Below are 13,141 nucleotides of genomic sequence, written 5' to 3' on the forward strand. Positions count from 1 at the left end.
TCAATGTTTTCTGCCCATGGCACTCACCCGGGTATTTGCATAGAATGTTATCAGCGGAATTAGTAGTCTCCGGAGAGGCTGCCACTTGTCAGCGAGCTTCACCTGGCCAGGTCCGCCTTGATGTAGCTCCCCAATCAATGACTACTCTCTAGACCTTCCAGATAGACTAGCAAATCTTCTCCGCCCATGGGCAACCAGTAGAGCCAGAGGCCTTCCCCCTTTGCTCTTTCGTCTCTAGGCACTCTGTCAGGCACTCCAAGGTGTGAAGTGACAAGGGGGAGAAGGAAGAGATTTCAGAGAACGAACACATCCAGAGAGACAGGCAAGAGATGGTGAGTGGGGATGTCTTGCCTACTGATATCCTCAGGAAAGTGGGAAAGAGGTACCTGGCCGTGCTCTGCCAATGCCCTGAAGCAGTCCGCACCAGGGGCTCCCTTGTGCCTACGTAGCCTTTCCCAGGGTGTGCTCAAATCCTGTGGCCACTAGGTGTCCTAGGTCACAATGGAGGGCCCTGTGTCATCTGCCTGTTGGGCTGGATCTCTGCCATTGTCTGAGTCTTGTCACCAGGCCCATCATAAGCTCCGCCCACTCTTCCTGTGGAGGTACTGTCTCCATGGTGATGGCAAAGAAGCCTGAGTTCCGCCCACCTGGCCTTCACTTCACCTACCTGGCCTGCTGACCCTCACTCAGACCTCTGTGTTGATCAAAATGAATGTCCGCCAGTGGCCAGGTGTCAGCATCTGGGATAAAGGATTCGGGACCTTGCCTGGGGCAGAAGGCAGCCTAGGTCTGCGGGTACTTGGAAGTCTTGTGAGTTGTGACACTGCTGCCAGTGACAGATGGTAACTCCCACACTCACATATCCCCTGGTGGCAGAAGGATAGTGATGGGCGGAGAAACATGCCTCCGGAGCACACGTTCAATGCGGCACCAGCCAAAGGCCAGGGCCAGGAGTGGACATCGTGGAGCTTAACTGCAAGCCAGTGAAAGGCCCAAGGATTTCTCCTATATGTGGCAAACAGGTCATCCGTGTCCCCACGTCCATAAACCATTGGACTGCAGGGCCAGACTGCCAGGATTTCGGCCTTGCCATCGGAGCCCGTCCACATACACAGCGTTGCACCGGAGGCAGGGACATGTAGACAGCAAAAACTTGGAAAATGGCATCATCTCTTCAATTTCCCTAGCGTCGGCCTTTTTCAGCGGCATGCTTTGTTTCCTAGTAGGATAAGGCACTGACGGAGAAAGGCATGAGTATGTGTGTAGGAAAGGTGTGTGCTGAAAGGGTGACGACGTTGAGACCATGTTGGGATCTTTAGTCCCAGGAAAGGCCCCTGGCAGGTGTGGGTCAATGTTCTCTGCTCATCCGAGTTGGCGGGCGAGGTTTTCACCAAACAAAGCAGCAGTGGAATTATTCGTCGCCGGAGAGGTTGCATCTGTCCACAAGCTCCACCTGGCCAGGGTCCACCCCTATTGTATTGCCCATGTCAATCAAGAGAAGCTAAGACCTTCCAGAGAGACTACCTGCTATTGTCTACCCACCGGGAAGCGGTCCAGCCAGAAGCCTCCCCAGTTTCATCTCCAGGCTCTCTGTCAGGCCCCTCATACTTGTGATGTGTCTCAGGGGTAGAAGGAAGAGATTTCTCTGAATGAACACATACAGAGAGGGGCCATAGATGCTGAGGAAGGGTGCCTTGTCTACTGATATCGTAGCGTAAGTGGAAAAGAGGTACCTGCCTGCTGTCCCAGTGTGTCGAACGTGTCCACATCAGGGGTTGGCTACTGTGAAATTATTCCCTGGTGCCCTCGATTTTCTGGCCAAAGACACGAGGGGCCGTTGTGTGTCCATGGGTACAATGGGGGGCTCTGCAGAACTGGCCGGTTAGGCTGGACTTCTCCTATTGGCTCAGTGTTTGTGACTCGTCCCCGTCAGAAGTTCTGCCCAGCCTTCTGGTGGCTGTCTCCATGGGGATTGGGAAACAAGCCCTAGGCCCCGCACTCAGCCTTCACCTGGCCTACCTGGCCTCTTTCCCCTCATCTAGACTGCTCTGTGCATGAAAGAAAGGATGTCGGCCACTGACCAAACATCCTCATTTCCTTGGAAGGATTAGGCTCCTTGCCTGGGCAGAAGACAGCCAACGTCAGCCTGAGCCTAGACACCTAGTGACCTGTGACACTGCAGCCAGCGATAGATGTTGATGTCCACGCTCAGGTATCCGCAGTTGACGGATTCAGAGTGGTCAGAGGAGAAGTGTAACTAGAGATCACACACTCATGAGGGTACGGGCCAAAGGTCAGGGAAAATAGCTGAGGTCGTGGAGCTCTAGCGGAGCCAGTCTAGGGCCCAGGCCTCCCTGCTGTACGTGGCAAAGAGGTGCCACCCTCTGCAGAGTATGCTGCCACCCGCAGACTCTGGACTGCTGGGGCCCTGGATGCCCGGATTGCGGCCTTGTGTTTGGAGAAGTGACGTGCATGCAGTGTGCCACTGGGGGCTGTGGCCCAGCAGAAGCAAAATCTTGAAAATGGGGGCTTCAGTTGACTTTGCCTGTTCTCTCCCTTGGCTGAGTGCCATCCTGTGTTTCCCAGGAGGAGAAGGCATTCGTGGAGAGAGGCAGATTCCATGTGTGCAGGCAAAGTGTGTGCTGACATGATGAGACCCTGGAGACCAGGGTGGACGCTTCAGACCCAGGATAGACCTCTGGCAGGTATGTGTCAATGTTTTCTGCCCATGGCACTCACCCGGGTATTTGCATACAATGTCATCAGCGGAATTAGTAGTCTCCGGAGAGGCTGCCACATGTCAACAAGCTTCACCTGGCCAGAGTCCACCCGTGGTGTAGCTCCGCAATCAGTCACTACTGTCTAGACCTTCCAGATAGACTAGCAGATCTTCTCTGCCCATGGGCAATCAGTAGAGCCAGAGGCCTTCCCCCTTTGCTCTTTCATCTCTAGGCACTCTGTCAGGCACTCCAAGCTGTGAAGTGACTCAGGGAGAGAAGGAAGAGATTTCAGAGAATGAACACATACAGAGAGAGAGGCAAGAGATGGTGAGTGGGGATGTCTTGCGTACTGATATCCTGAGGAAAGTGGGAAAATTGGACCCTGGCCTGCTCTGCCAATGCCGTGAAGCAGTCTGCACCAGGGGCTCCCTTGTGCCTGCATAGCCTTTCCCAGGGTGTGCTCAAATCCTTTGGCCACTAGGTGTCCTAGGTCACAATGGAGGACCCTGTGTCATCTGCCTGGCGGACTGGATCTCTGCCATTGGCTAAGTCTTGTCACCAGGCCCATCATAAGCTCTGCCCACTCTTCCGGTGGGGAGACTCTCTCCATGGTGATGGCAAAGAAACCTTAGTCCCGCCCACCTGGCCTTGACTTCACCTACCTGGCCTGCTGACCCTCACCCAGACCTCTGTGTGGATGAAAATGAATGTCCACCAGTGGCCCGGTGTCAGCATCTGGTATAAAGGATTCGGGACCTTTCCTGAGGCAGAAGGCAGCCTACGTCTGCGGGTACCTGGAAGTCTAGTGACTTGTGATGCTGCTGCCAGTGAGAAATGGTGACTCCCACACTCACATATCCCCTGGTGGGGGAATGATAGTGATGGGTGGAGAAACATGGCTCCCGAGCACATGTTCAGTGGGGCACCGGCCAAATGCCAGGGCCAGGAGTGGACGTCGTGGATCTGCATGGCATGCCAGTGAAGGGCCCAAGGATTTCTCCAATGAGGCAAAATGCAGATCAAGCCAAGGAACACAAAGATAAAGCAGCTGAAGAAATTAAAAAGGTTACTCAAGAACAGAGTTAAAAATTTAATAAGCTGCAAGAAACCATAGAGAGACTGCAATCAGAGATTCAGAAGATTAACAATAAAATTACAGAGTCAGAAAACTCAATAGAAAGTAATAAGAGCACAATTGAGGAATTGGAAGGCAGAATTACTGAGATTGAAGATCAAACTCTTGGGACTAATATATTTGAAGAGAAAGCAGATAAAAGAATTTTAAATGAAGAAATCCAAAGAATCATGTGGGACTTTATCAAGAGAAATAACTATGAGTGATTTCAGTACCAGAACAGGGAGGGCTAACAGAAAATACAGAGGGAACTGTTGAAGATTTGTTGGCAGAACTTCCCTGATATCATGAAAGATGCTCATCGAATTCCACATAAGGTAGATCTCAAAAGAAAGTGACCGAGACACATAATAATCAAACTTGCCAAAATCAAATATAAAGAGAATTTTAAGAGAGGCTAGGGATAAAGGAAGTCACCAACAAAGGAGAGTAAATAATAAAAAAACTTGGACTACTCAGCAGAAATCATGCAGGCAAGAAGGCAAAGGGATGACTTACACAAAATATTGAAGGAAAAAAATTGCCAGCCAGGAATCAAACCATAACCGTGGCCCTCTGGCCTTCGGGCCCTCTGGCCTTAGCCTTCTAACTCTAGCCCCTAAGCCCTGAGCCCCAAAGCCCCTAAGACCCTAAGCCCTTAGGTCCTAACCCCCAAGGCCCTAAACTCTAACCCTAATCCAAACCCTAACCCCTATTCCCTAAACTCTACAACCTAAACACCTACACCCCAAAACACTACACATCAAAACCCTACACACTAAACCCTATACTCTAAGCCTCAAACCCTAAACCCAAACCTCAAATCCCAAACCCCAAACCCTAAACCTAACCGTAAACTCTAAACCCTAACACCTAACCCTAACCCCTAACCACCCTAACCCTAATGACCCTAACCCTCGAACCCTAACCCTCTAACGCTAACATGAAACCCTAATCCGAAACCCTAACCCTCTAACTCTAACCTCTAACCCTAGCCCTAATCCTAACCCCAACCTCCAAACCTAACCCCAAACCCTAAACCTCAAATCCCTAGCCCTAAACCTAAGAATGAGCCTAAGCCTAACCCTATCACTTAACTCTAAACCCTAAACCATAACAGTTAAAACCCTAACACACAAAACCCTAACACCCTTAGCCCTAACACATTTAACCCTAACACCCTAAATGCCAAAACCCTAAACACTAACACCCTTAACCCCAACCCCTAACCCCTAAACCCTAAACTTAAACACTAAACCGTCTAACCCTAATACCCTAAACCCTAACCCCAGCCCCCAGCCTTAACGCTCACTCTAAGCCTTAAACCTTAGGCCCTAAACCCTAGGCTCTAAGCCCTAAGCCCTAAACTCTAAATCCTAAAACCCTAAACTCTAAGCCCTAAGCCTAACCCTCTAATCCTAAACCCTAAAACCTTACCCCAAACCCATAAACCTGAACCCCTAAGCCCTAGCCCTAACCCCTAACCCTAATCCTCTAACCCTAACCCTCTAACCCTAACCACAACACCAACCCCAACCTCTGAATCCTGAAACCCTAACCCCCTAACCCCAAGCTTCTGAACCCTAAGCCTAAACCCTCTAACCCTAAATCCTAACCTTCACCCCCTCACACCCTCACCTTCTCACTCCCTCACTCTATAATCTTCTCAACTTCTAACCCCCTCACCCTCTAACCCCTCACCCTCTAACTCCCTCAATTTCTAACCCCAACCCTCTAGACCCCAACCCTCTAACACCCACTCTCTAACCCCAAACCACATATCCCAAACAGACCCAACACCAACCCCAACCCTAAACCTAAACCCTAACCCCTAAAACCTAACCCAAACCCTAATGACTAAACCCCAAACTGCAACCCCTAACACCTAACCTGTAACTCCAAACTCTAACCTCAAACTCTAAACCTAACCCTAACACCTAACCCCAACCAAAAAACCCTAACCCTAAACTCTAACCCCAAACCCTAACGACCCTAACTCTAACAACCCTAACCCTAACATCCCTAAGCCCAAACCCTAACCCTTTTTGTTAGCAGCCATAGCACTTAACCACTAGCCACCAGGGTTTCCATGAGCAGTCACAGGAATAGACACATGCACACCCGTGTTCACTGCAACATTATTCACAGTTGCAAAAAGATGGAAACAACCTAAGTGCTCATCCACAGAGGAATGGATAAACAAACTACAGTACATACACACAGTGGAACACTACACGACAATAAAGACCAATGATGAATCTCCGAAACATCTCACACCATGGATGAATCTGGGGCGCATCACACTAAGTCAATCACAAAACGACATATACAGTAAGAGACCACTATCATAAAAACTCATGAAAACATTTACGCACAGAAACAATCCTTGATGTTCACCAGGGAGACGAAGAGCGGGTAGAGAAAAGCCAACTAAACAATAACCAAAAAAACCAAACCCACTGCTGTCGAGTCAATTCCAGCTCATAGCGACCCTACAGGACAGATTAGAACTGCCCCATAGAGTTTCCAAGGAGTGCTTGGTGGATTCGAACTGCAGACCTTTGGTTAGCACCGGTGGCTCTTAACCACTACGCCACCAGGGTTTCCAACCAAACAACAGATCGGTGGTAACTCTGGCGAAGGAAAGACGGTACACAAGACTGGGGAATCAATCTCAGCCTCACTCTAACCCTAACCCTAAACCACTTGTGCCTGAGCCTAGTAACCCCAGCCCTAACCCCAACCCCCAACCACCTAAAACCTATACCCCTAAACCTAACTCCCAAACCTCTAACCCCCAAACCTGAACCCCTAACACCAAACCCTAACCCCTAACCCTAATCCTCTAACCCTTCTGCATCTCTGGGGCTCTCGAGTCTCCGTCTATTTTCTTCCTCCAAATCCTACTAACACTCAGTGGAATTTTGAAGTTTGAGCTGTGCTTTGCTTCTTGTTGTCTCCACCGGTCCCATCAAGGCACTGCATCATTTCTTTGCTTTGCTTCACTATTCAGTTCCAAAACCATGGCTTAGAATAGCCTGACACTGAACTTCAGCGATTCGGCGCAAGGGGGCGAGAGGGCGCGCGCACCGCCGGTTCTGTTCTGCCCACCAGACCCTCCGAGCATGGGAACCTCCTGGACCTAAGATGGGACGAACTGGGTACCGCTCCAGTGGCGACAGCAGGAGCTTTTCTTCCCGAGGGACCCAACGCCCCAGGGCGCTCTCTCAATACTCCCATTAATGCTATGATTATCCTAACCCACTCCTTCTGTGCGACCTAGTGGGTCCCCTACCAGGCCCAGCCTTCACGACCCGCACCCCCCCGCCGTGGTCATGTACAGGAACCTGCAGGGCCGCGCCCTCCCCGCCCAAGCTCTGCCCCTCCATACCCTGATGCCCTGCAGGCCTCTACTAGGTACCCGCCCAGGGGAGAGTTGTCGCCCCGCACGGGTCGGGGGACACGAGGGAACATTCGGAAACCACCCCCAGGCACGAAGCCGACTGCCCGATTGCCGGTATTGAGACCATGTGAGCAGGGCTGCCCCACCAACTGGAGCCTGCAGGACATCACTCACGTTTGTCAGCTTCTCACCGCCCTCTGGGCTCCGGGTCCCAGAGCAGCCAATCCCCCGGGGGGGGGGAGGGGGGGGCGGTCCGTCCGCAGGTGCTGGAAGATCGGGTTGGTGCCCATGGCCGGAGCGCTTAAAACCCTTAGAAACCCTCATAAACCGTCAGCTCCAGACTTTCAAATGTCAGGCTGAGAGACACCTAATCTCCAACCTAAAAAAAAAAAACAAAACACACCCGTTGCCATCGAGTCAATTCTGACTCATAGCGACGCTATAGGACAGAGTAGAACTGCCCCACAGTTTCCAGGGAGCGCCTGGTGGATTCAAACTGCCAACCGTTTGGCTAGCAGCCTTAGCACGTAACCACTACGCCACCAGGGTAACCCACTAAACCTACTGCCACCAGGGTAGAGGCTCCAAATCCCGCCAGTGTGAGGAACCCTCAAATCCCCTCAGCACCAGAGACCGCGTCCACAGCGACTGCTACACAGCGCCGCACAAACGTTTAAGTTAACAAACAACATGGGCGCTCAGGACCCCTTCATGCTACCCGCACCCCCGCCACCCAGAGGGGGAGCGGACCCGGCATCCACACTGTTAACAGACACTGAATCGCTGCTGCATCCACAAGGAGTAGGATCCCCGCGCTGCTCCACAGATTCCCAGGACCCCTTCCTTTCCCGGTGGGGCCCCGCCGACGCCCCAGCCCCGAGAGTAGACCAGCCGGGCGCGGGCGCGGGCGCAGGGTGCCTCAGCCTCCCAGGCACAGTGCCCAAAACAGTAAGGGGCAGCAGGGCCTTGGGCGGGGGATACCTCTCTCCCCGTCCCTGGCACCCTACGGAGTCTGGTGGGGGTGGGATGACGAATGGGGGCGAGTGCCCCGCCCTCAGTCTGGAATCTCACCCCCCCGGGCGAACTCTGGGCCTTGGTTTCCCCTCTGGCACAGGGAGCAGGTGGGGGGCGGGGGGGCAGGTGCCCACCCCCCAGCTTGGCCCGCAAACCCGCCCCGGGCAGAGTAGGGACCTGGGCGCAGCCCTGGACATGGCCTTTCTCCCCAAGCCCTTCAAGCCCCCAGGCCCGAGGGCACTCCGCAGCTGGATCCCGCGGCTGGACCCCCCCCCCGCCACAAATCCACGGGGATGCAAATTTCGCAGACCAGCTGCGTCTCCCGGGCCAGAGGCTCCCTCTCGCAGCCCTTACAGTGGCTGCGTCCGCCCGGGCCCGCACCGCGTCCGCCACTGGGGATCACTCGGGACGGGGTACGCCGGAGGGGGCGATGCCAGCTGCTAACCCAGCGTCCGGACTCTCCAACCTCTGGAGCCCCCGGGATGCTGGGACTGGGACCCGCCCTCCTGGTGCCTTCCCTCCACACCTTCGAGGGGCCGGGCTTGTTCAGTCTGGGAGCCGGTCCCTCCAGCCAGGTGTCGGAGTTTCATACCTTTCAGAGAACACGGCAGGGAACGCAGCATGAACAGCATCCTCTCTAAGGCGCGCCATCAGGCCCGGGCCCCTCACCGCCCGTCCCAGCGCTTCCGGGAGTAACTGGCTGGACGGCGTGGAACATGGCTGCCGGCCCCGCCCAGCGGCCCAGGTGTGGGGCGGGCGTGGGGGGGTTGGGCCTCCAGAGGGGAGGGTGGGGTCTAGAAGCAAGGACAAGGCCTAGGTGTAGGGGGTGAGGAGGCGAAAGACGTCAGGAGAGGGCCCTCTCAGGCGCAGAGTTAAGTATTGGAGGTGCAACGGTTAAGTGCTTGGCTAACTGAAAGGTGGGCCGTTGGAACCCACCAGCTCAGGGGTTGAAAAGATCTGGAGATGGGCTCCCGTAAAGATTCTAACCAAACAAAATCCAAACCAGTTGCTGTTGAATCAATTCCGACTCATAGTGACCCTATAGGGCAGAGCAGAACTGCCCCATAGGGTTTCTGAGGCTATAAGTCTTTACAGAAGCAGACTGCCATGTCTTTCCGCAAAGAACCAACTGGTGGATTCAAACTGTCCACCCTTTGGTTAGCAGCCGAGGTCTTAACCACGGGGCCACCAGGGCTGCGCCATAAAGACTGCAACCTAGGAAACCTTGTGAGGCAATTCTAAGTTGTCATACAAGGTTGATATGAGTCAGAATCTCTTGATGGCACACGACCATGATTGTACTAAGAAAAATTCCTCCAAGCAGCTGTCTACATGACCCCTGAAGCAAACATGCATGCACGCTATCAAAGCAGTGCGGCCAAAGACAGGAAATTGGAATAGAGACATTATAGAGTGGACAGTGAAAAGTGATTTCTGAGGGGCATGCAGCTCAAGCGGAGGAGGTAGCATACAACTAAATGCCCTTCTCCTTCTATTGTTCAATGGTCTTGAGAAAGAATGTGTCCCAGGAATTAACTGTAGCCCAGGAGAACTTGAAGACAGCAAATACAGAGGACTGGTGAGGATGCTTCTGCAGTGGTCAGGGTGAGGAGTGATGGTGGTAGTGCAGGTGGGAACAGTGGGCAGGCTTGAGGTGAACTTTGGAGCTTGAGCTGCCAAGAATTGCTGGTGGATCAGATGTATGGGATGAGGGGAATGGAGAATCAAAGGTGACTTCTAGAATTCAGGCTACCATGAGCGCATGGTCACCAGAGCCATTCTCTACCATGTGGAAAATCATGGAGGAACAAACTTGAGAAAATGACCAAAAGATTTTTTTCCGGACATGTTGGATTTGGATGTCTGAGGTCATCCAAGTGTGGAGAACAGTTCCCAGCTGTGGATACCACTGTGAGGTTTTCCAGGTTCTAAGAATTTGAAGATCATCAGCCTATAGCTGATTTGAAAGCCACTGGTGGTGCAGTGGTTATGCATTTGGCTGCTACCAAAAGGTCTGCAGTTTGAATCTACCAGTCGCTCCTTGGAAACCCTGTGGGGAGGCTCTACTCTGTCCTGTAGGGTCCCTATGAGTGAGAATCCACTCGATACCAACTTTTTTTTGTTTTGTTTTGTTTTAATACTAAGCTCAGAAAAGTTGTGTGTCAGGGTTGTATTTTTTCACAATACTTATCCAAGCAGTTCGAATCTACCAGCCACTCCTTGGAAACCCTATGGGTCAATTCTACTCTGTCGTTTAGGGTCGCTATGAGATAGAATTGACCCAACAGCAATGGACTTAGAACTTGGACTTAGAGGAGCCCTTCCTTTGTCAAAGCTGAAAGTTTTAGTTCATACTTTTAAAAACTGCCATGTCTCATGTTACGTGGCTACCCTTACAGGAGCATTTTTGGTGCTAACTTGACTTGTCCTTGGTGAAGGGCTCTGTATTCATTTTCTAGGGCTGCCGTAGTAAATTACCAAAAACTCAGTGTCTTTAAAAAAACATATAATCCATACAGTCCAAGAAGCTGGACTATATGAAGAAGAAGGGGCACGAGGATTGGAGGAAGACTCATTAACAGCCTAGACATGCAGATGACACAAACTTGCTTACTGAAAGTGAAGAGGATTTGAAGATGAGGATCAAAGACTTCAGCCTTCAGTATGGATTACACTTCAACATAAAGTAAACAAAAATCCTCACAACTGGAACAATAAAAAAATCACGATAAACAGAGAAAATACTGAAGTCGTCAAGAATTTCATTTTACTTGGATCCACAATCAACACCCATGGAAGCAGACTTCGAGAAATCAAATGACATATTTTATTGGGCAAATCTGCTACAAAAGACCTCTTTAAAGTGTTAAAAATCGAAGATGTCCCTTTGAGGACTAAGGTGTGCCTGAACCAAGCCATGATATTTTCAGTCGTCTCATATGCATCCTAAAGCTGGACAATGAATAAGGAAGACAAAAGAACAGAAACTTGAATTATGTTGTTGGTGAAGAATGATGAATATACCATGGACTGCTAGAAGAATGAACACACCTGTCTTGGAAGAAGTACAGCCAGAATGCTCCTTAGAAAGGTGGGTGGCAAGACTTGGTCTCATGTACTCTGGACATATTATCAGGAGGAATCAGCCCCTGGAAAAAGACATCGTGCTTGGTAAAGTAGAGGGTCAGTGAAAAAGACAAAGAGCCTCAATGAGACAGATTGAGACGGTGGCTGCAACAGTGGGCTCAGACATAGCAATGAGAAAGGCCCAGGGCTGGGCACTGTTCCGTTCTGTTGTACACAGGGTCGCTATGAGTTGGAACTGACTCAACAGCACCTAACAACGACATCATAAACTCACTAGATCTCCTGGGGATAGAATGTCATATTCACTGTAGAGTAGATAGAGTTTCTTTGTTTGTTTGTTTACCATATTTACTAATACTATGATTTACATTTGATAACTTCCACAATCTGTTGGATCGCTTTTCTTTGGAATGGACACAAACGTGCATCTCTTGCAGCCTGTTGGCCAGGTAGCTAGCTTCCAAATTTCTTTGCATGGTGGAGTGAGCATGTACAGGGCTGCATCTGTTTGTTGAACCAACTCAGTGGGTATTCTGTCAGCTCCTGGAGCCTTGTTTTTCGCCAGTGCCTTCAGTGTAGCTTGGACTTCTTGCTTCACTACTACCAGTTCTTCATCATATGCCACCTCATGAAACGACTGAAAGTCGACCATTTCTTTTGGTGCTGTGACTCTGTGTATTCTTTCCATCTTTTGTGTGTGTGTGCTTTAAGTGAAACTTTACAAATCAAGTCAGTCTCTCATATAAAAATTTGTATACAGCTTGCTATGTACTCCTAGTTCCTCTCCCAGTAATGAGAGAGCACACTCCTTCTCTCAGCCCTGTATTCCCTGTGTCCATTCAGCCACTTTCTGTCCCCCTCTGCCTTCTCACCTCCCCTCCAAACGGGAGCTGCCCACATAGTCTCATGTGTCCACTTGAGACAAGAAGGTCACTCCTCACCACTATCATATTCTATCCTATAATCCAGTCCAATCCCTGTCTGAAGAGTTGGCTTTGGGAATGGTTCCAGCCTTGGGCCAACAGAAGGTCTGGGGACCGTGACCTCCAGGGTTCCTCTAGTCTCAGATTATTAAGTCTGATTTTTTTATGGGACTTTGAGGTCTGCAATCTCACTGCTCTCGTGCTCCATCAGGGATGCTCTGTTTTGTTCCCTGTCGGGGCAGTCTTCGGTTGTAGATGGTTACCATCTAGTTCTTCTGGTCTCAGGCTGATGTAGTCTCGGATTTACGGGGCCATTTCTGTCTTTTGGACTCATAATTACCTTGTATTTTTGGTGTTCTTCATTCTCCTTTGCTCCAGCTGGGTTGAGACCAATTGATGCATCTTAGATGGCCGCTTGATAGTGTTTTTAAGACTGCAGACGCCACTCACCAAAGTGGGATGCAGAATGTTTTCTTAATAGATTTTATTATGTCAATTGACCTAGATGTCCCCTGAAAACATGGTCCCCCAAATGCTGCCCCTGCTACTCTGGCCTTCGGAGCATTTGGTTTATTCAGGAAACTGCTTTTGATTTAGTCCAGTTATGCTGACCTCTCCTTTATTGTATGTTGTCTTTCCCTTCACCTAAAATAGTTCTTGTCTACTATCTAAATTTGCAAATATCTTTCTCCCTCCCTTTCTCCCCACCCTCATACCCATCAAAGAATATTTTCTTCTCTGTTTAAACTATTTCTCGAGTTCTTACAATAGTGGTCTCATACAATATTCGTCCTTTTGCAACTGACTAATTTCACTCAGCATAATGCCCTCCAGATTCCTCCAAGCTATGAAATATTTCACGGATTCATCATTCTTCTTG

General features: G+C 50.6%; 1 protein-coding gene across 4 annotated transcripts in view; it reads right to left on the minus strand.

Moving 5' to 3' along the window:
* The window catches only part of LOC135230009 (protein FAM170B-like), a 304,835-nt gene that overhangs the window by 78,525 nt on the left and 213,169 nt on the right, over positions 1-13,141 (minus strand). The gene's annotated exons all lie outside the window — the stretch shown is intronic.

The sequence above is a fragment of the Loxodonta africana genome, unplaced genomic scaffold (genome assembly GCF_030014295.1).
Source record: "Loxodonta africana isolate mLoxAfr1 unplaced genomic scaffold, mLoxAfr1.hap2 scaffold_69, whole genome shotgun sequence".
NCBI classification, from domain to species: domain Eukaryota; kingdom Metazoa; phylum Chordata; class Mammalia; order Proboscidea; family Elephantidae; genus Loxodonta; species Loxodonta africana.